The sequence below is a fragment of the Panthera onca genome, chromosome B1, assembly GCF_046562875.1.
Source record: "Panthera onca isolate mPanOnc1 chromosome B1, mPanOnc1 haplotype 2, whole genome shotgun sequence".
Taxonomy (NCBI): domain Eukaryota; kingdom Metazoa; phylum Chordata; class Mammalia; order Carnivora; family Felidae; genus Panthera; species Panthera onca.
Window position 1 is genome coordinate 127,887,343 of NC_138342.1, and position 21,869 is coordinate 127,909,211.

Sequence of the window (21,869 nt, forward strand, 5' to 3'; positions counted from 1 at the left end):
CAGAGGCAAGTTTGAGGGTTAAGAGGTACTAATTATAGGCAGTAGAACCACAACTGTCACCTGAAAATGTCATTCCATACTTCTGGCTTGTTTCACATTGAAAATCAACTTTGTGTTTTCACAGTGGGTCTAAGCACCTGGCAAGGGCACTGAGGGTGAGGTCATCCTTTAGTACTGTGTAAGCTGTTCTATAAAACCCATGAAACCTTCTCATCTTGCTCAGTGATATGAAACAGAAACCAGCTATTACAATCAGAAATTGTCCTTTTTGGCTTCATCTCTGTTTTCTTGCATTTTTTTCTCCTGCTTGCATCATCCCTGATGACTAAAGCTAATCTTTTACAGGTATAGAGAAAACCTATTGCTGCTTTGATTCTAGGCCCCATTTCATCGTGGGAAGTAGAAAGGAGGAAAAAAGAAACATAGCACCTGTGAAAATGGCTTGATGCTATTATTTTTGCCATAGAAAGAGCATTATTGTTGACAGTCTCTTTGAACTTAGGTGGCTAAACAACAAAGTAAAAGCCATATGTTGCATCCAAGCATGAGACAGTTAAAACAGGGACTAACTAAACATAAGAAACATGTGCATGCTCTTTCTGAAAGATGTGTACATGCACCCTTTGCAAGGCAATCCCTTACCATGGATCTTCCTGTACACCTAGCACAGATGCTCACTTCCCAATCACCAACAACTCCTTCATCATGGGAAACTACTAAATGCCAGATGCTATCACTATCTCTAATTACTTTATTTGTTTACTTGTTTATGCCAGTCTCTTCCACTAAAATACAAGATCTATGAGAGCAAGGACCTGATCTATCTATCTACTTTACTGTTAGATCCCTAAATTGGGTGAATGATATATAGTACGTGTGAGGAGACAGAAGGAAGCAAATATACACAAAGACTGTCTCAACACCATGACAGTATTCTGAAGTTCCAGGTTAAATGAATGAGGAAAACTTCTCAAATTCATAAGAGAATATATGTTCATCATGTTATTTTTTTAATCCTTAAGAAAATAGATCCTTAATTTTTATATGCTCTGTAGGACTACAGGCAATTAATATTTCATAAACAAGGAACTATAATCATTATCCAGGATTAATTTCCTTTTTTTATTCGTTGAGGATACCACTCGTAGTCCTTTACAGTGAATCTTGTAGGAAACAATGACAGCAATTCATTCATTTATAATCGTCAACTATGCACATAGCAGTATTAGGTCTCAATGTTTCAGTCCTTGAATGCATTCCCAATATAGGAAGCAGGGCAAATACACTCAGAAGGTTATACAGTTGTTTCAATGAGTTCAAGGAGTGCTCTATCATTTGCTTAGGCAGAAGAGATTGGAAAACACCTCTGTGAAAGCTGAGTGGTATGGTGGAAGATGGGTTTTGAAGTTAAACAGACCATGTTCAAATCCTGAATGCATACCACTTATAAGCTCTGTGATCCAGGTAAGTTATTTAATAACCTCTCTAAGTTTCAATTTTCTCTCATGTAAAATGTACACAATAATAGTATCTACAACATGCTATATTAAGAATTAAATGATATTTACATAAAAACCATAGCAAAATGCTTGGTATAGATTAGACCCACAATATGCAGTCAACAAGTATTCATTAAGGGCTGATAATACCAACAAATATTTATTTAGTACTTACTATTTACCAGGAATTTTTCTAAGTGGTTTACTATCTTTTATCAGCTAATCTTTAAACTATATGATGTGAGTCCTTTACTATACCCATCTTATCTATAAAGATAAAGAAAATAATGCACAAAGAACTTAAATATCTTGTCCAAGGTCATACAAATGGCAGACTCAAAATTTGCACCTAAGCAGCATGATTCTAAAGCTAATACTCTGGGCCATTAAGCTATCCTTTCTTCTTATCTTTTAGGTACTATACCAAGGTCTAGGGTACAAAAAGACTGAGCACCAAAAAGCAGGAGCCTACAACCTAATGAATGAATTAATAAGTTATCTCTATCATCATCATCATCATCATCATCATCATCATCACCATCATCATCACCATCTTCATCACAAAGTATGTTCAGACACAGTTAGTAAAGTAGCACAGCTAGGCAAGTTTGGTTTTAATAGCAGGAGATAAGACTGTTGTTAGACTTTAGAAATAAGAAAAGGAGCCAATAGGGAGCAAGGAACAGAGACTAGGATCATTTCAGAACTTCTAAAATGTTTTTGATCAGTGAAATCAATTTATGATCAACATCAGGACAATCTTGAAGAAGAAAAAGTATCACACCATGGGAGAGCTTGAAGCCCAGAGGTAGTCACAAAGAAACAGGCGGGATTGCTATTTTATGACACACTGATTTATGGACAAATAGGAATGTGAGTTTTAAATTTCTTTTAAGAAGAGTTGGCAAAACCAGTGCCATTGCCTTTGACTGCTACTTTTGGTGGTCCCTGCCCAAAGGCCCTCATGTCTTTTTTCCTATTTAAATAAAGTAGAGGGAGGAAGAGATAACTTCCATACTTGGCCTGTGGCATCAGATGGCTAAGAGTGTTAATCTGGACTTTGTCATTTATCTGCTGTGTGATTTAGCTTAATCTCTGTCCGTCATCTACAAAGTAGAGAATAATACCCAGTTCACAGAATCATTTATAAAATTAAATAATACTTACAAAGTATTTAGTACAGTATTTTAGCACATACAAAGCACTAAATAAAATGCTGCATTATCAGGTTTGGGGCTCAGTATGATCCCCATCTAACACAGCTAAAATAGCGAAGGAAAGGAAGAAATGTTTCAGGAATGAATAATGATAATGATGAACATATTATTTTAGGAAACTGGAGTATGGCTCAAGATTTCAAAATATACTTCAGTGCTAAGCACCCAGAGACAAAAATATCTCTTTGAAGGTTCAGACACCAGTCCAAATCAAAAGGGATTATATATCTCAGTCTTTATGGAAGTCATTGTGTTTGAAAAAAAGAGATAAGTATGTGAGCCAGGGACTAAGGAAAAATCAACAGGTCATAGAGTACGGGGATTTTGACCAATGAAGAAAAAAGCCAGACTAGTTCTTTTCTTTTGAACTTGCATATTTTCGAGAGTAGTAAAGAAATGAATGGAAATACAAGTTTCTGTTAGGAAAGCTAGTTTGCCATGAGAAAATATATTTTATGTGACATGTGGAATCTAAAGAGATAGTGATAGCAATCTACTCATGTTGAGATATCCAATGAGCAAAAGAAAACCCAAGACTGGCTCTAAAATGAAAGATGAGTATTGATTTAATTATAATTCATAAAAGAGAAATGTCAGTCAGTGGTTTTACATCTTTCTCTCTCCCTGTATATATGTATTTTTAAGCAGCAGAAATGGCTTCCTTTTTCCAAATGCAATATAACATGAAAGCCCAGTATGTTAAAAATATAGGTATAGGGCTATCTACTTTAAAAGTGGATAAAGCCATCCTTAATAAGCTTCCTTTGCAGCTCCTGAGGCAATTCTGAGAAATCTTAGTGCTCTGCACACAGTATGAAACTCACTGGTTAAACTCCAGGAAGAAAATACATGAGACACAAAAGGACCTAGAGCTGGCCCTTGGGAAATAGTCATATTTAGGGCATCATACAAAAAACTAATGAAGAAAACAGAAGAGGAAGAGTTAGGAGTAGGGGAGCAGGATCGGGTGATACAGAAGCCGTAAGGTGAGAGTTCCAAACAGAATGATCAGTAACATTAACTACTACAGAGAAACTAAGAATAATGACATTATTGCATATTAATATTAATTATAGATACAAGCTTAATGTAACTGATCTTGATAATACATGTCTTGCTTTGTATTTTACATTGTTTTGAAATAAAAAGGATATGATGGTAAGACAACTTTCAAAAATATCAATGTTCTTTTTTAACATTTTTTTTAAGTCTTAAAATTTTAGTAGAATTTGTGCATTCCTCTTTCAGGAAAAGGTTTTTTCAGGTCATGTATATAGTGGTCTGATTATTCTCTCAATGACAGAATAAAAACTGTGTTATCCCACACAAGTTAAATAATTATTTTCTTTCCAAGTCCTCCCAACATCTAAAAAGACTGCAGAATTCTTAGACACAAATATTTTAACTCTGGACTAACCTTTGAGTTCTTGGTGATAAATATACGATAGAAGGGCTTTTTCAAGTGTGAAAATTATGGAGTAAGATTGTAAGGTAATGATTATAACCTCAAAGTCCTTTTATTTCATTTTAAGTAGGCTCCATGCCCAACTTGGGGCTTGAACTCGGACCCTGAGATCAAGAGTAGCACACTTTATCGACTGAGCCAGCTAGCTGTCCCTGTAATCTCAAATTCTTGTAGTCACACTTTATATCATCAACTGACAGTTCTAGATTCTTTTCATTGTTTCTACAACTCACCTACCATTTGTCATTCACCCTGGTCTCTGTAGCAGTCTAAACTGTCGATCACACCCTAGTTTCTTGACATTGTCTCTTCTGTGGCTTTCACGGCTTTGCCCCAGGCTGGTTCTTTAACCTTCTTTATTCTCTGTCTTCTACTGATTTCTGTTCTTTCTCATCAATAAATGAACTCATCCCTGCAAGTTCTCTGCTAGCACTCTGATATTATCAATCTACACTTTCTGCCCTGGAAATTTTTTCTGTCACAACTACAAATCTTTCTTCTATGAGCAAGATTTTCATATCTAAAACCAGAGGATTATTGATTTCTATGAAGTGCCCATTTACACTGCTGCCTAATGGCCATCTATGTATACTGTGCATATGGTATGCATCAGCACACCTAAAATTAACGTGCCTAAAATCTGGAAAAACTAATTTTATTCTAGCATTCTTTAGTCTAGGGTTAACCTTCTTTTTTGATTTTTCTTTTATGCTCAGATTCTTACTTTAAAAATTTTATCTCCTCCTTTCATAGATAATCAGTCACCAGACCCAATCACTTGCTTTATAAAGTCTCTCATATCCATCACTCATTTCTGAATCCAAGCCCCTTATAATTTCAGGTATTGAGGATTACAATAATCTCTTTAGTTTCTTCCTTCAACATATCCTGCAGAATTAAGTTTCCCCAAACCCTCCTTTATGCAATATTCTCTTGATCAAATGTCTTTGATTAATCCCCGGTCATTAAAAGATAAAGGCCTAATGGCAAGCAATAAAGGTCTTCTCACATCTCTCAACTTTTATTACCTCATCCAATTCCCTCATACAGTGTTCTTTTTCAGAAACGCTGCTCTTCTTACACACATATAACCAGCTCTTTCTGCCTTATGTTTTCTCGCATGGGACTGCCCGCTTCTAGAATGGTCACCCTCATCTACAATTTTCTGAGTCCCACCCCTCTCTAGAAAACCTTGCTTGAGTTCCACCTATTTGGTGTACTTATTCCCAAATCTTATAGCCTGTTAATTTTGCTGATTACACACTTGATTCAAGCTTCCTTGTCATATTTTGTGACTTCTCATACATTACTAGTCTGTCTCTTCAATTATACCATAAAAGATGAGAATGTCGTATATTTTAGTGGTGTGAAACTGGTAGAACACCACCTTGCACACAGTATTCACACAACAAAAAAGTATACCAAGTGCCTATTATACATAACTGGCTCACCCAGACCCTTATGCCTCACCTAGGTTTGAACTAAGGACAAAACCAAGCTTGAGACATGAGTACAGTTCTTGACAAGGCCAAATGTGGGCAAGGGGGAGAACAGGGAATGTAAGGGAAGTCTGCTAACTGGTATTAGTAAGAGACCAAGGATTCTTACAGGGAATGTCTGAAAGATGCCAATGAAGGCAGTAATTCTCATTTCTTCACCCTAACACAGCTGAGGGATGTGACAACACTTCAGTGTTTCACTATACAGGATTCTTAAGGGCTATGTGAGAAATTCTGGGGGATTATGTGTGATTTGAAAAAGCCCCTCAAGGAGATCCTGGGAAGATGGCAGGGTAGGAGGACGCTGGGCTTACCGCGTGTCCTGCTGATCACTTAGATTCCACATACACCTGCCTAACTAACCCAGAAAACCACCAGAGGACTAGCAGAACGGAGTCTCCGGAGCCAAGCTCAGAAGAGAGGCCCATGGAAGAGGGTAGGTAGGGCGGCGAGGCAGTGTGCGCTCCACAGACTGGTGGGAGGGAGCCGGGGTGGAGGGGCGGCCCGCCAGCCAAGCAGAGCCCCCGAGTCTGGCTCACAAAAGTGGAGGGGCCGGTGGAGTGTGTCCCGACAGCAAGCGGGACTTAACATCTGGAAGGTTATAAGTTAACAGCTCTGCTCGGAAAACAGGAGGGCTGGAGGACAACGGGAGGGAGAGTTGTTGAGGCCCAGATGACAGAGCTCAGCTTGGCGGGGAACAGAGGCACTCGCCAGCGCCATCTCCCTCGCCCATCCCCCAGCCAAAATCCCAAAGGGAACCAGTTCCTGCCAGGGAACTTGCCTGCACCGAGCAAACACCCAAAGCTGTGATTCTGCGGATCCATCCCTCCAGCGGGTCTGATTCCCTCCCGGTGCCCCTCCCGAAGCATCTCTGAAGGAAAAGCGAGCTAAGCCTGCCCCTCCCGCCCCTGTGCACCCTGCCGATCCACCCCAGCTAATACGCCAGATCCCCAGCACCATAAGCCTGGCAGTGTGCAAGTAGCCCAGATGGGCCACGCCACCCCACAGTGAATCCCGCCCCTAGGAGAGGGGAAGAGAAGGCACACACCAGTCTGACTGTGGCCCCAGCAGTGGGCTGGGGGCAGACATCAGGACTGACTGTGGCCCCGCCCACCAACTCCAGTTATACACCACAGCACAGGGGAAGTGCCCTGCAGGTCCTCACCACTCCAGGGACTATCCAAAATGACCAAATGGAAGAATTCCCCTCAGAAAAAAGTCCAGGAAATAACAACAGCTAACGAACTGATCAAAAATTATTTAAACAATATAACAGAAAGTGAATTTAGAATAATAGTCATAAAATTAATCACTGGGCTTGAAAACAGTATAAAGGACAGCAGAGAATCTCTTGCTACAGAGATCAAGGGACTAAGGAACAGCCAGGAGGAGCTAAAAAATGCTATCAACGAGCTGCAAAATAAAATGGAGACAACTACGGCTCGGATTGAAGAGGCAGAGGAGAGAATAGGTGAACTAGAAGATAAAATTATGGAAAAAGAAGAAGCTGAGAAAAAGAGAGATAAAAAAATCCAGGAGTATGAGGGGAAAATTAGAGAACTAAGTGATGCACTAAAGAGAAATAATCTACGCATAACTGGTATTCTAGAGGAGGAAGAGAGAGGGAAAGGTGCTGAAGGTGTACTTGAAGAAATCATAGCTGAGAACTTCCCGGATCTGGGGAAGGAAAAAGGCATTGAAATTCAAGAGGCACAGAGAACTCCCTTCAGATGTAACTTGAATCGATCTTCTGCATGATATATCATAGTGAAACTGGCAAAATACAAGGATAAAGAGAAAATTCTGAAAGCAGCTAGAGATAAACGTGCTCTAACATATAAAGGGAGACCTATAAGACTCATGACCGATCTCTCTACTGAAACTTGGCAGGCCAGAAAGCAAGAGATCTTGGCAGGAGATCTTCAATGTGATGAACAGAAAAAATATGCAGCCGAGAATCCTTTATCCAGCAAGTCTGTCATTTAGAATAGAAGGAGACATAAAGGTCTTCCCAAACAAACAAAAACTGAAGGAATTCGTCATCACTAAACCAGCCCTACAAGAGACTCTAAGGGGGATCCTGTGAGACAAAGTGCCAGAGACATTGCTACAAGCATGAAACCTACAGACATCACAATAACTCTAAACCCATACCTTTCTATAATAACACTGAATGTAAATGGACTAAATGCGCCGACCAAAAGTCATAGGGTATCAGAATGGATAAAAAAAACAAGACCCATCTATTTGCTGCCTACAAGAGACTCATTTTAGACCTGAGGACACCTTCAGATTGAGAGTGAGGGGATGGAGAATTATTTCTCATGCCACTGGAAGTCAAAAGAAAGCTGGAGTAGCCATACTTATATCAGACAAACTAGACTTTAAATTAAAGTCTGTAACAAGTGATGAAGAAGGGCATTATATAATAATTACAGGGTCTATCCATCAGGAAGAGCTAACAATTATAAATGTCTATGCGCCAAATACAGGAGCCCCCAAATATTTAAAACAATTACTCACAAACATACGCACCCTTATTGATAAGAATGTGGTAATTGCAGGGGACTTTAACACTCCACTTACAGAAATGGATAGATTATCTAGACACATGGTCAGTAAAGAAACAAGGGCCCTGAATGATACATTGGATCAGATGGACTTGACAGATATATTTAGAACTCTGCATCCCAAAGCAACACAATGTACTTTCTTCTCGAGTACACATGGAACATTCTCCAAGATAGATCACATACTGGGTCACAAAACAGCCCTTCATAAGTATACAAGAATTAAATTCATACCATGCATACTTTCAGACCACAATGCTATGAAGCTTGAAATCAACCACAGGAAAAAGTCTGGAAAACCTCCAAAAGCATGGAGGTTAAAGAACACCCTACTAACGAATGAGTGGGTCAACCAGGCAATTAGAGAAGAAATTAAAAAATATATGGAAACAAATGAAAATGAAAATACAACAATCCAAACACTTTGGGATGCAGCGAAGGCAGTCCTAAGAGGAAAATACATTGCAATCCAGGCCTATCTCAAGAAACAAGAAAAATCCCAAATACAAAATCTAACAGCACACCTAAAGGAAATAGAAGCAGAACAGCAAAGACAGCCTAAATCCAGCAGAAGAAGAGAAATAATAAAGATCAGAGCAGAAACAAACAATATAGAAACTAGAAAAACTGTAGAGCAGATCAATGAAACCAAGAGTTGGTTTTTTGAAAAAATAAACAAAATTGATAAACCTCTAGCCAGGCTTCTCAAAAAGAAAAGGGAGATGACCCAAATAGATAAAATCATGAATGAAAATGGAATTATTACAACCAATCCCTCAGAAATACAAGCATTTATCAGGGAATACTATAAAAAATTATATGCCAACAAACTGGACAACCTGGAAGAAATGGACAAATTCCTAAACACCCACACACTTCCAAAACTCAATCAGGAGGAAATAGAAAGCTTGAACAGACCCATAACCAGCGAAGAAATGGAATCAGTCATCAAAAATCTCCCAACAAATAAGAGTCCAGGACCAGATGGCTTCCCAGGGGAGTTCTACCAGACGTTTAAAGCAGAGATAATACCTATCCTTCTCAAGCTATTCCAAAAAATAGAAAGGAAAGGAAAACTTCCAGACCCATTCTATGAAGCCAGTATTACTTTGATTCCTAAACCAGACAGAAACCCAGTAAAAAAAGAGAACTACAGGCCAATATCCCTGATGAATATGGATGCAAAAATTCTCAATAAGATACTAGCAAATCGAATTCAACAGCATATAAATAGAATTATTCACCATGATCAAGTGGGATTCATTCCTGGGATGCAGGGCTGGTTCAACATTTGCAAATCAATCAATGTGATCCATCACATTTATAAACAATATATATATAAGAATCATATGATCCTGTCAATCGATGCAGAAAAGGCTTTTGACAAAATTCAGCAACCTCTCTTAATAAAAACCCTTGAGAAAGTCGGGATAGAAGGAACATACTTAAAGATCATAAAAGCCATTTATGAAAAGCCCACAGCTAACATCATCCTCAATGGGGAAAAACTGAGAGCTTTTTCCCTGAGATCAGGAACACGACAGGGATGTCCACTCTCACTGCTGTTGTTTAACATAGTGTTGGAAGTTCTAGCATCAGCAATCAGGCAACAAAAGGAAATCAAAGCCATCAAAATTGGCAAAGATGAAGTTAAGCTTTCGCTTTTTGCAGATGACATGATATTATACATGGAAAATCTGATAGACTCTACCAGAAGTCTGCTAGAACTGATACATGAGTTTAGCAAAGTTGCAGGATACAAAATCAATGTATAGAAATCAGTTGCATCCTTATACACTAACAATGAAGCAACAGAAAGACAAATAAAGAAACTGATCCCATTCACAATTGCACCAAGAAGCATAAAATACCTAGGAATAAATCTAACCAAAAATGTAAAAGATCTGTATGCTGAAAACTATAGAAAGCTTATGAAGGAAATTGAAGAAGATATAAAGAAATGGAAAGACATTCCGTGCTCATGGATTGGAAGAATAAATATTGTCAAAATGTCAATACTACCCAAAGCTATCTACACATTCAATGCAATCCCAATCAAAATTGCACCAGCATTCTTCTCGAAACTAGAACAAGCAATCCGAAAATTCGTATGGAACCACAAAAGGCCCCAAATAGCCAAAGTAGTTTTGAAGAAGAAGACCAAAGCAGGAGGCATCACAATCCCAGACTTTAGCCTCTACTACAAAGCTGTCATCATCAAGACAGCATGGTATTGGCACAAAAACAGACACAGAGACCAATGGAATAGAATAGAAACCCCAGAACTAGACCCACAAACGTATGGCCAACTAATCTTTGACAAAGCAGGAAAGAATATCCAATGGAAAAAAGACAGTCTCTTTAACAAATGGTGCTGGGAGAACTGGACAGCAACATGCAGAAGATTGAAACTAGACCACTTTCTGACACCATCCACAAAAATAAACTCAAAATGGATAAAGGACCTGAATGTGAGACAGGAAACCATCAAAACCCCAGAGGAGAAAGCAAGAAAAGACCTCTCTGACCTCAGCTGCAGCAATTTCTTACTTGACACATCCTCAAAGGCAAGGGAATTAAAAGCAAAAATGAACTACTGGGACCTTATGAAGATAAAAAGCTTCTGCACAGCAAAGGAAACAACCAACAAAACTAAAGGCAACCAACGGAATGGGAAAAGATATTTGCAAATGACATATCAGACAAAGGGCTAGTATCCAAAATCTATAAAGAGCTCACCAAACTCCACACCCGAAAAACAAATAACCCAGTGAAGAAATGGGCAGAAAACATGAATAGACACTTCTCTAAAGAAGACATCCGGATGGCCAACAGGCACATGAAAAGATGCTCAATGTCGCTCCTCATCAGGGAAATACAAATCAAAACCACACTCAGATATCACCTCACGCCAGTCAGAGTGGCCAAAATGAACAAATCAGGAGACTATAAATGCTGGAGAGGATGTGGAGAAACGGAAACCCTCTTGCACTGTAGGTGGGAATGCAAACTAGTACAGCCACTCTGGAAAACAGTGTGGAGGTTCCTCAAAAAATTAAAAATTGACCTACCCTATGACCCAGCAATAGCACTGCTAGGAATTTACCCAAGGGATACAGGAGTACTGATGCATAGGGACACTTGTACCCCAATGTTTATAGCAGCACTCTCAACAATAGCCAAATTATGGAAAGAGCCTAAATGTCCATCGACTGATGAATGGATAAAAAAATTGTGGTTTATATACACAATGGAGTACTACGTGGCAATGAGAAAGAATGAAATATGGCCCTTTGTAGCAACGTGGATGGAACTGGAGAGTGTGAGGCTAAGTGAAGTAAGCCATACAGAGAAAGACAGATACCATATGGTTTCACTCTTATGTGGATCCTGAGAAACTTAACAGAAACCCATGGGGGAGGGGAAGGAAAAAAAAAAGAGGTTAGAGTGGAAGAGGGCTAAAGCGTAAGAGACTCTTAAAAACTGAGAACTGAGGGTTGATGGGGGGTGAGAGGGAGGGGAGGGTGGGTGATGAGTATTGAGGAGGGCACCTTTTGGGATGAGCACTAGGTGTTGTATGGAAACCAATTTGACAATAAACTTCATATATTGAAAACAAAAGTAATTAAAAAAAAAAAAAAGAAAAAGCCCCTGAAAGTAATTTTATTTATCACTTTTTCTTCACTTTTCCCTTCAGCCTTTTGTATAAAGCAACAGAAAATATAGAGGCACAACTGAGGTTTGAAATCACAGGAAACATACAGGTAGAAGATTCAGGAAAGTAGGTTGGTAATATGGTAGCTTAATAACTCTACCACATGCCTAAACTGTTTTGAATGAACTTTGCTTCATCTAGATAGTTTTGGTTCCAGGTGATAAAAATTTGTTTATTATGTTAAATTTCTATTATGGAATAGGATAATGAATCCCCATGTACCCCTTAGTCAATTTCAATAATTATTAACACATTTGGCCTTAGGCTATCTCATAGAGGGTTCAGCTTAGGCAATGTGCTAGAAAGATTCACTGAAAAACAAGAGTGTTCCTGCTTTTAAGCAGTTTTTTTTTTCACCTCTACTGTAAAACTACATTGAAGAAAAAATATCCTACAATGACCAAAAAATTGTGAATATTAGCCAGCAGGTTTCATCTTTCTTAAGAGTCAAACACTCCTGGGCTTGCAAGAGATGTTCAATCCTCAAGTTGCAAATTTGATTATGTGATTTCTCTAGGTAAAATCCTTCCATCCAAATTCCTTTCCACGGGGTTGCACCACTCATGGGGTTAAGTATGCAGACACTGAAATCAGACTGCTTAATTCAAAATCTTAGCTTTATCACATATTAGCTGAGTGACTTTGGGCAAGTAACTTAACCTTCTGTGACTGTGTTTCCTCATCTAAAAATGGTGATAATAGAGTGGATATTTTATTGTTTTTTATGAAGATTAAATGAGATGATATAAAACACTTAGAACAATTCTTGACACAAAGCAAACTATAAATAAGTGTTTGATGTATATATATTATATATATACAATATATACATTATATGTGTATAAAATAAGTGTTGATGTATATACATGTATAAAATATATATGACTTAATTAACACAGTGCTGGTTGAGGTTAAGTAAGCATTCATAACTGTTACCAACCAGTCATAATTAAGATTAATAATAACATAGTCCTTGCCTATACTTCCAGTCTCACCCTCTACCTCTGGTCATCTCATACTGTATAATGTGAGATGCAATGTGTCATACTGCCTTTGTATAGATTGTTTTCTTTTCCTGTTTTTTTTTTTTTTTTTTTCTATTTCTTTTCTCTGTGTGGTTGCCTCCTTATCATTCTTTAAGACTTAGCTCAGGCATCTCTGCCTTCTGGGAAAGCTCATTTTTGATCTCATCCAGACTGTTGCTGTCCCTCCTTGCTGCTCTTAGAGCAGTGTGTACTGATCCCTACTACTTACTTATCTAATATTCTAATTACTCGTTAATAATTTTTGCCTTATTGACTAGGCTGTGAGTCTCCTTGAGACCAGAGACTATCAAATATTTTTGTGCTTCTGGGGGCTTGACATACAGTAGTTGCTCAATAAATATTTACTGAAAGAATGAATGGCCATTCAAGTCAACATAATTCAGCAGGGATCCAGCCAAGATACACTCCTACGACTATTACGAAGCAGCCCTACATTGAATAAAACATTCTATTAAACATTTCTACTAAAAATTACTTAACATTCTTATTCATCAATTCCCAATTATTTCTGCAAATAGCACGTTACTACTTTCTATAATAAAACCTGAGTTCGGCAGGCAGCATTCCAGATGTTGAAATACATAGTAATAAAAAAGACTATGCAAATACTCTGAGACATTCCAGTAAAACCACATATGTATATTTTATAAACAGCATCTCAGATATTACCTAGAGAATTTATTAATGGATTTCCAAATGGAAATATTATGAAAATATTTTCAACAAGCTGTGTATTCCATTGTTTTCTGGGCCAACTATTGCATACCTGCATGATTTTATAGCTGTATCCAGAGAGGGAGAGAATATGTATAGAGAGAGAATATAGATACACACACTAGAGAAAGTAAAAGAAAGAAAGAAAGGAAAGGAAATAAAAGTAGACTTGGCTTAGTGACAATGTGGTATTTGGCTTCAATTTAATAATGACTATTTTAGTCTCTCAGAACTGGTCTTTTTAATCTAAGAGAGAAAACAAGTTAAATCAGCATAACACTTAGTAACCAACAATAAAGTTGTAAAATTTTATTTTAAGATGGGTTTGGAAGAGAAATAACTTAAAAATTTGGATGCAATTAAGGTAAACACATTATGTACACTGTTTCTTTTAAGCACACAACTCTGCAATTGCATTTTATCCCCTATATGTTTACATCTAAAAGCACTAGAAAATTGGGATAGAGAAACTGAAAAGAATAACTTATTAAGTAAACACATTCCATTTATTAACATATCAAGATTTTCTGTCATTACCTAAATTAAATTCTACAAAGTGGTCTCAAGATTCTAGAGTAATTCTTTACCAAGAAAGGTTTAAAAATCCAAATAAGACTTTATATTTTATATTTCAGAATTCACTTTTCAGTATTTAAAAAAGAGTCACATTAAGAACATTCACTGATTTCTACTGTTACATATAATTATCATTACTTGTGCCAGTTTTTCTCTTGCCTTTCACACATTTGATCTTAAGTTGAGGACCACTTGCCAAATATTTGACAGGTTTCCACTCAATGTTTACCGACTGTCTAGTTGACCAGCCTCAGTGCTCTTTGGAGCCACAGTTAAAAATCTAGTTTTGGCGGGGGCACATGGGTGGCTCAGTCGGTTAATCATCCAACTCTTGATTTCAGTTCAGGTCATGATCTCACAGTTTGTGGGATTGAGCCCTGGGTGAAGCTCTGTGCTGACAGCACAGACCCTGCTTGCGATTCTCTCTCCCCTCGCGCCCCCCCACCCTCTCTGCCCCTCCCCCACTCATGCTGTCTCTCTCAAATAAAACTTTAAAAAAATCTAGCTTTGGTATCAGCAAATTAAAAAAGTATACTAATCAAATGATTACTTAATCATAATATGTTTAACTTTGTGCTTAATTCCTAAAGGACAAAAATCCTGATAATATGAACTACTTACTAAGGCTAAAAGAGGACCCATAACAAGTAAATGTACTTGATAAGAAATACATGAAGATTGCAAAAGAGAAAATTATCTATATAATAAATATGGTTTTGTTTGGATAACCTCTCTAGCTGGTTTTAAAAAAAAGCAAAGCATCATTTACAAACATTGAGAAATCAGACTCTTTCTTAACCTAAGAAATGAAATATAGAGTTATTTTTTAGTAGAACAAAATTTTTAAAAGATCACATAATGAACCTAACTCAAATTATTTAAAAGGAATCTTTTAAGATTGAAATGTAAATATTCCAAGTGCCCTAGAAATAAAAAAAAGATAGAATTCAAACTTTGTAAAGCATAACTGTAAAATATAAATAGCCAATCAGGAAAAAAATGTCATGGATATACTGGTATGTCTTAAACTCAACCAGATATATGTTCAAAATAGAGACCAAACAGTATAGTGAAGAAATAAGTTAAACAGAAGTAACTCTCTGTAAACTTGGACTTGAAACATAATCTTTTTTTTTAATTTTGAGAAATTAGACATATAGAAAAATAAAAATTTAGTTGAGTCAAATTTTTATGTTTTCAACTAAAGACTATGCTTTTGACTCTACTTCTATAAATTTTTATAAGGAAAGAATCAGATGAATGCAAAATGATTTAGACACAAATATTACAGTCTCCAACAGTAAAACTCAGGCAATAAAACTACTTAAACTATGATAATGGAATACTATGCAGCCATTAACATGAGTAAGTTGAACTAAGTGTATCTGACATGGAAACCAGACTATAATACACTGATTGAAAAAAAAATCCTAATTACCAAAGAAGATGGTGTATGACCTCATTTAAGTAAAAAATTAAAATAAATAAAAATATTTAAACACACACATATATTTACATGTGTGATGTGAGTATACATATACTCAGTAAAACCGTGGTTTGCAAGCATAATTTGTTCCAAAAACATGCTTGTAATCCAAAGTATTTGTATATCAAAGTGAATTTCAAGAACCACTGGCTCAGGTGTGATCATGTGACATTCAGTGTCACATACTACTTGTATTGCAAGACATCATTCATTTATCAAGTTAAAACTGATTAGAAATGTTTGCTTGTCTTGTGGAATACTCGCAGAACAAGTTACTTGCAATCTGATGTTTTACTGTACTTGAATATATATGCATAAAATCTGGGAGGGATGTACCAAACTATTATCAGCTGTTATCTGTGTGGGGAGTAGATGGAAAGATTTGCAGAATAAAAATTAATACTTTATTCACTTTTATACTGCTTAACATCTTACACAAAAAATGCATTATTTAAAAAAAAAACAAAACAACATGGGGTATCTGGATGGCTCAGTTGGTTAAGCATCCGACTTTGGCTCAGGTCATGATCTCATGGTTCTTGAGTTCAAGCCCCGTGTCAGGCTCTCTGTACTGATAGCTCAGAGCCTGGAACCTGCTTCAGATTCTATGTCTCCCTCTCTCTCTGCCCCTCCCCTGCTCGTGTTCTGTCTCTCACTCTCAAAACTTAATAAACATTAAAAAAAAAATTTTAAAGAAAGAAAAACAGGGGTGCCTGAGTGCCTCAGTTGGTTAAGTGTCTGACTCTTGATTTTGGTCATGATCTTGGGGTTCGTGAGTTTGAGCTCTGCACCAGGCTCCGCACTGACAGTGTAGAATCTGCTTGAGACCCTCTCTCTCTGCCCTCTCCTGCTTGTGCTCTCTTTCTCTGTCAAAATGAATAAACTTAAAAAAAAAAAAAAATCTAAAAAAAATAAAAACAAAAAATTTTCCATTTTGAAAAAATCTTAAATCAAAAATATGAAAATCTAAATGAAAATCTGCCAATATTTGATACAGCTTTATGAAGTTTAATTTCTCCGTCAACATAGTAGCCAGAAGAATTTAATCATTTAGGAACAACTCCAGCTGATAAACTGGTGAAAAAGTGTGAAATCCAGAGATCTTACTACAAAGTTAATTTTGTTATTTGAGCTTATTTCCTAACTTATGTCAACCTGATTTCAAGGCACCATTCATTTAGTGATTTTGTTATCACTTAGTATTAATTAAATATTTATAAAAGTATATAAATTTTATAAGTGAATTATATGTTTTTCACAATGCATTGCTTATCTGGAGGCATATACATGTCATGATGATGGTAAGGAGTACCTAAAGAACAAAGATAAAGGGTAGCTTGCTAAGTAAAGTAAAACTTATTTAAAAAATAAGAATACAGTAATTACTCAGCACAGAGGGAATATTAGGGAAGGAGAGGAATATTTTTACTTATACATTTATTCAATAATATTATGGAAGTTAGTAAGGTAAAACATAAGGCAATTTTAAATTGTAAAAATATGCACAGATATCCCATTAGTGCATTTAACTGAACCCATACATTCCAGACACACATTAAATTGAGGCCTGGCCCAGCCTTACTACAATCTCCACTTCTTATAGCTGTCCATCCACTGCAAGCATAATCCCAGCTGCCAATCTGAAAGAAACCAGCTAGTCAGAGCAGACACAACCAACAGAAACAAACGTCACTCAATAACATTCAGCGGCACTGTGTTCATGGATAATTTCAAACAGTATCTCTGTCTAGAACATTGATGTGCTCATTCAAAACACCTCCATCTCTAGCTACTGGAAATGAGTAGATAAAGCAGCCTGCCTAGAAAAATAAGTGAAATGTTGCTTCAAAGAGGTTGCCAATGCTAAGAGGAAAACAGTGAAAATGTAGTGCAAATGTCTTAAGGAAAAGAAAAAATCAGGAGAGTTAATTTACTATATTCAGAACATGAAATAATTATTTCTCAAAATCAAACAAATGTGTTTAAAATCATTTAGTCTATTTTCTCAGTAATATTTGTGAGTATCCACTGTGTGAGAATAATAAAATGAGGTACAGTGAGAGATCAGATGACATGATCTTCGATCTCAAGGAACTTAAGAGTTGAAAGACAACACACACACACACACACACACACACACACACACACACACACTTCCAATTACACAGTACTGGCGGGGATAGAGAGGGGTAAGGCAACAAATTTACTGTTATAGCACAGTTTAATAATACTTAACATGTAAATCATTTGCACTTGACTCCAGAATTTTCCAAATATGAACAGAATTTCAGTTGCTTCTTTGCAACAACAATGAAAACTAAAAACAGTGATTATATTCTAAGTAAACTTCCTCATCTTTGTTAGCAATGCTTTTAAAGTTGCTATTCTGAACATTTAGAAACCTATCATACTTTCAAATAATCTTATATAGATTTTTCAAATCCATGAAATTTTTTTCATCTCAACTCTTTCTAGAAGCTTGCATTCAGTTTAAAATTAAGAGAACAAAAGTTAATCACTTGCTTTGAGGCTACTTTTCACATTCTCAATTTAGAATGAAGATGGCATCTGAAGCAAAAGGGTTCATAATAGAAGTCATCAGCATGACAGAATGGCAGAGAATTCCTTGGGTAGCTGACAGCGTAAAAAAAAAAGATATTAATACCCTGCCTGCTTTATATCCTTGCATGTATAATTTAGCTACACCTATTAACTAAGACTGCAATATGCAATAACAACTAGCAAAATATAAGGATCAGCTTTACTGACAACTTTGATGTTCATTTAGTTGACTAAGGGAAACTTTATTTACTGTGGTTTTGATGTACAAGAAAGTCTGGCATAATTTCAAGTTATTTTTTTCTGTAGGTTTTCAATTAAAACTTGACTAATCCTTACTGTTTATTTGCCTTTTCATTGTATAGTTCCTGCCCTGCACTATGTCAAATATGCCATCTGTGTAACACACTTCTGGCCAGAGATACTTCAGAATTATTTTTGTAACACTCTGAATTGTGGCTGTATGAAATCTTAACTCACTGTATTCAATACTTCTAATTTACTCTATTGCCACAATCATAGTAATCATGTTGTCTTATTGTCCTACTCTTAAATCTCACTGCAGTCACAACAAAGATTCCTGCCCCACCTGCTCAAAACAGACTTACAGCCCATTCCTCTAACTATTTAACAAATGTTAACAATGCTATAAATACCAATTGTGTTTATGCTTTCTGAAAGATTCACTGCAGGCAGTGTTCTGCAGTAGTGTTAGAGCTGAAACAAGTTGTTGACTCCCACCATGAAAGTGATTGAATTCTAAGCCAAAAATGCTTTTCCTTGGATAAGATATCTGATTTGCTACTGCTGTCATGAAACTGGGGTCATGTAAACTTAAACACTGCTGCTGCTGCTTTTGGAAAACAGACCTTCTTAGAGTGATTATGTGTTGCTAAAACAGCATTTGGAAGGATAAATTTGGAAGAGGGAAAACCAACCACTGACACTAAACACAACTTAGGGAAATTTTTCAGATTTTACTTTCACATTGTGAGCCCCATTGTATATAATTCTTTAAATTGAGCAATATCACCGCTCTCCTCCTCCTCTTCCCCACCCATCTATGTAAATAGAGCTGAGTTCCACTTTCAAAAGGAAATTAGTAACTAATTTCTGAACTCACATAAACATAAAATAACACTATTTGCTTGAAAAGTAAAGTAAAGGAGAAACGACCCTTCCAGAGGAAAAGTGGTGAAAACTTCTGGCAAGGTGCAAGATAACAAAACACAATTATCGTTCATATTAATGTCGTTCCTGAGCAACAGCTACCTACCTGAGCAATTTATTTTTCTGCCTTTCAACTTCTCCACCTCTTCTTCTAACCTTTCGCACACCTCAGGATTTGCCCTGCACTCCCTACACAATGGCAGGTCAAATCCCGTGCTGTGTCTGTATTTCCCCTTTTGTCAAAACCTATTATCAAATCCCATGCACAAAGAGCTGAATGATTGGAAAAGGTTGTTTAAAAAAAAAAAAGATATGTAATCAAATTACTGTATCTTTAATGGTGGAGTTTTAAACATTAGTAAAAGGTGAAGGATTCTGTGGCAGAGTTTTTTTTTCTGTATATATCAAACCACATCTATTATAGGAACTATTACAGCTGACTTCAGTATGTGACTCTGATATTAGTTAAAAAAATACAAATTTGGGGATGGGGGCTTTCTACTGTTTTACTTTATAGTTTTGCATAATTTAAATTTAGTTAAATAAATTAAATTTATAGTTATTATGCACTGCTTTGCTGAGTAAGTTTTAAAAGCCCTTTATATAACTATTTAATCTCACACACACACACACACACACACACACACACACACACACACACACACCTAAGTAGTGAACCCAGAGATCTAGAATTCATGGATATTGGGCCAAAAGCCTTCTTGATTTTAGAAAATGATGACAAGAATTACAATTAGCAGTGATATATCTAAAATATTTTCCCTACGAGTATAAGTGACCTTTTTGGTCCTCCTCAAATATGATGGGAAAAGAGAAGAAATAAACTCAAATTGTTAAAAGGTATTAAAAAAATCATAGCTCAGTGAATTAAATAACAAAATAAGAGATTGGAGGTACTCTGATTTCTGAGTGAGAAAAAGTTAAAGATATTAACATAACCAAAAACCAGAAAGTAATCATAAAAGATCTCTGAAGAGCCAAAAGCAAAGTCAATATCTTTATCCTCATGTTAACATGCCTTACTTGTTCAGATTTTCAAGAGGAGACTTTTTCCCTTCAAAAGAGAAAAAGAGTTGTCGATTGGTTGGCTTTTTCTCCTTGATTTTGAAGAGAAACAATTTTCAGAATATAGAAAGTAGCAAATGAAAGAACTCCATGATCTCACTAACCAAAGATAATGACCATTTTTGGTTAGACTGCCATATAAACATCTTTAAGTCTATAATTCCAGACATGTCCTTATGCATACATACACATATAAAACTTGTATTTAAATGTTCATAACATGTTTTCCCAGGAATATGGCAAAATATATTTCCAAAGCAATATTTTTGACAATGTATAGCATTGTACTGTATGGATTTACCAGTATTTATTCAATCAGTTCTCTATTATTAGACATTTATGTGTTTGTTTGTTTGTTTGTTTGCTATTATGAACAACTATACAACTTAACATTTTTCTGCATACTTGTTCAATTACTGCTTTGGTTAACGTTCTTTGTAAATAATGCATGAATATTTTAAAAACTGGTATCGATTGCTATAAAGATTAAATTGATTTTCATCCTCACCAAATACATGACAATGATTGTTTTCTTTTATCTTTTTTTTTTTTAACTGCCAGAAACTATTCTGAGATTCTAATGTGAAAACAGAACCCTTTCCCAGAGGAGGGGGGGGGGTGAGAAAAAACTAGAGATTCATGACAATGTCTGCTTTCTAACATTAGGATTTTCATTATTTTTAATCTTAAATAATCTAACAGGCAAAAATATTGCATTTTAAACTGAATTTTATTGATTACTGGTGAGGATGAACTACTTATCATTTGTGGCTTGTATTTCATCTTTTGTGAATTATCTGTTCCTAAACTTTGTTATAGTTTTGGTTTTTTTTTTTTTTTTTTTTTTTGGATGTATACAAACTTCAGTTTTTATGTAGTTAAGTGCATCAATTTCCTTAATGACTTTTGGTTTTGATATTAGACTTACAAAATGGGCCTTCTCCATTCCAAGACTATAAAACTACTCACCTATATTATCTTCTAAGTTCTGTAGTTTCATTTTTTACATGCATAACATAATCTTTATTCTAAACAAATACATGTAATTCATTTTTAATTTCTTCCACTTTAAGATGTGAAACGGGAATCTAAATTAATTTATATCTAAACAATTAGCTAGCTGTCCCAACATCACATATTAAACATGATAGCCTTTTCCCACGTGACTTAAAATACCATTTTTATAAAAAATGCTCATATGTAATATGCCTATTTCTGGAAGCTCTATTCTATTCCACTGGACTTCAGTTCCTTCACTACGACATGTTGT

The 21,869-nt window shown here is 36.1% G+C and overlaps 1 protein-coding gene across 8 annotated transcripts in view; it reads right to left on the reverse strand.

Annotated features, from left to right (window-relative positions):
• LRBA (LPS responsive beige-like anchor protein) overlaps window positions 1-21,869 on the reverse strand; it is a 779,818-nt gene that overhangs the window by 50,537 nt on the left and 707,412 nt on the right. The gene's annotated exons all lie outside the window — the stretch shown is intronic.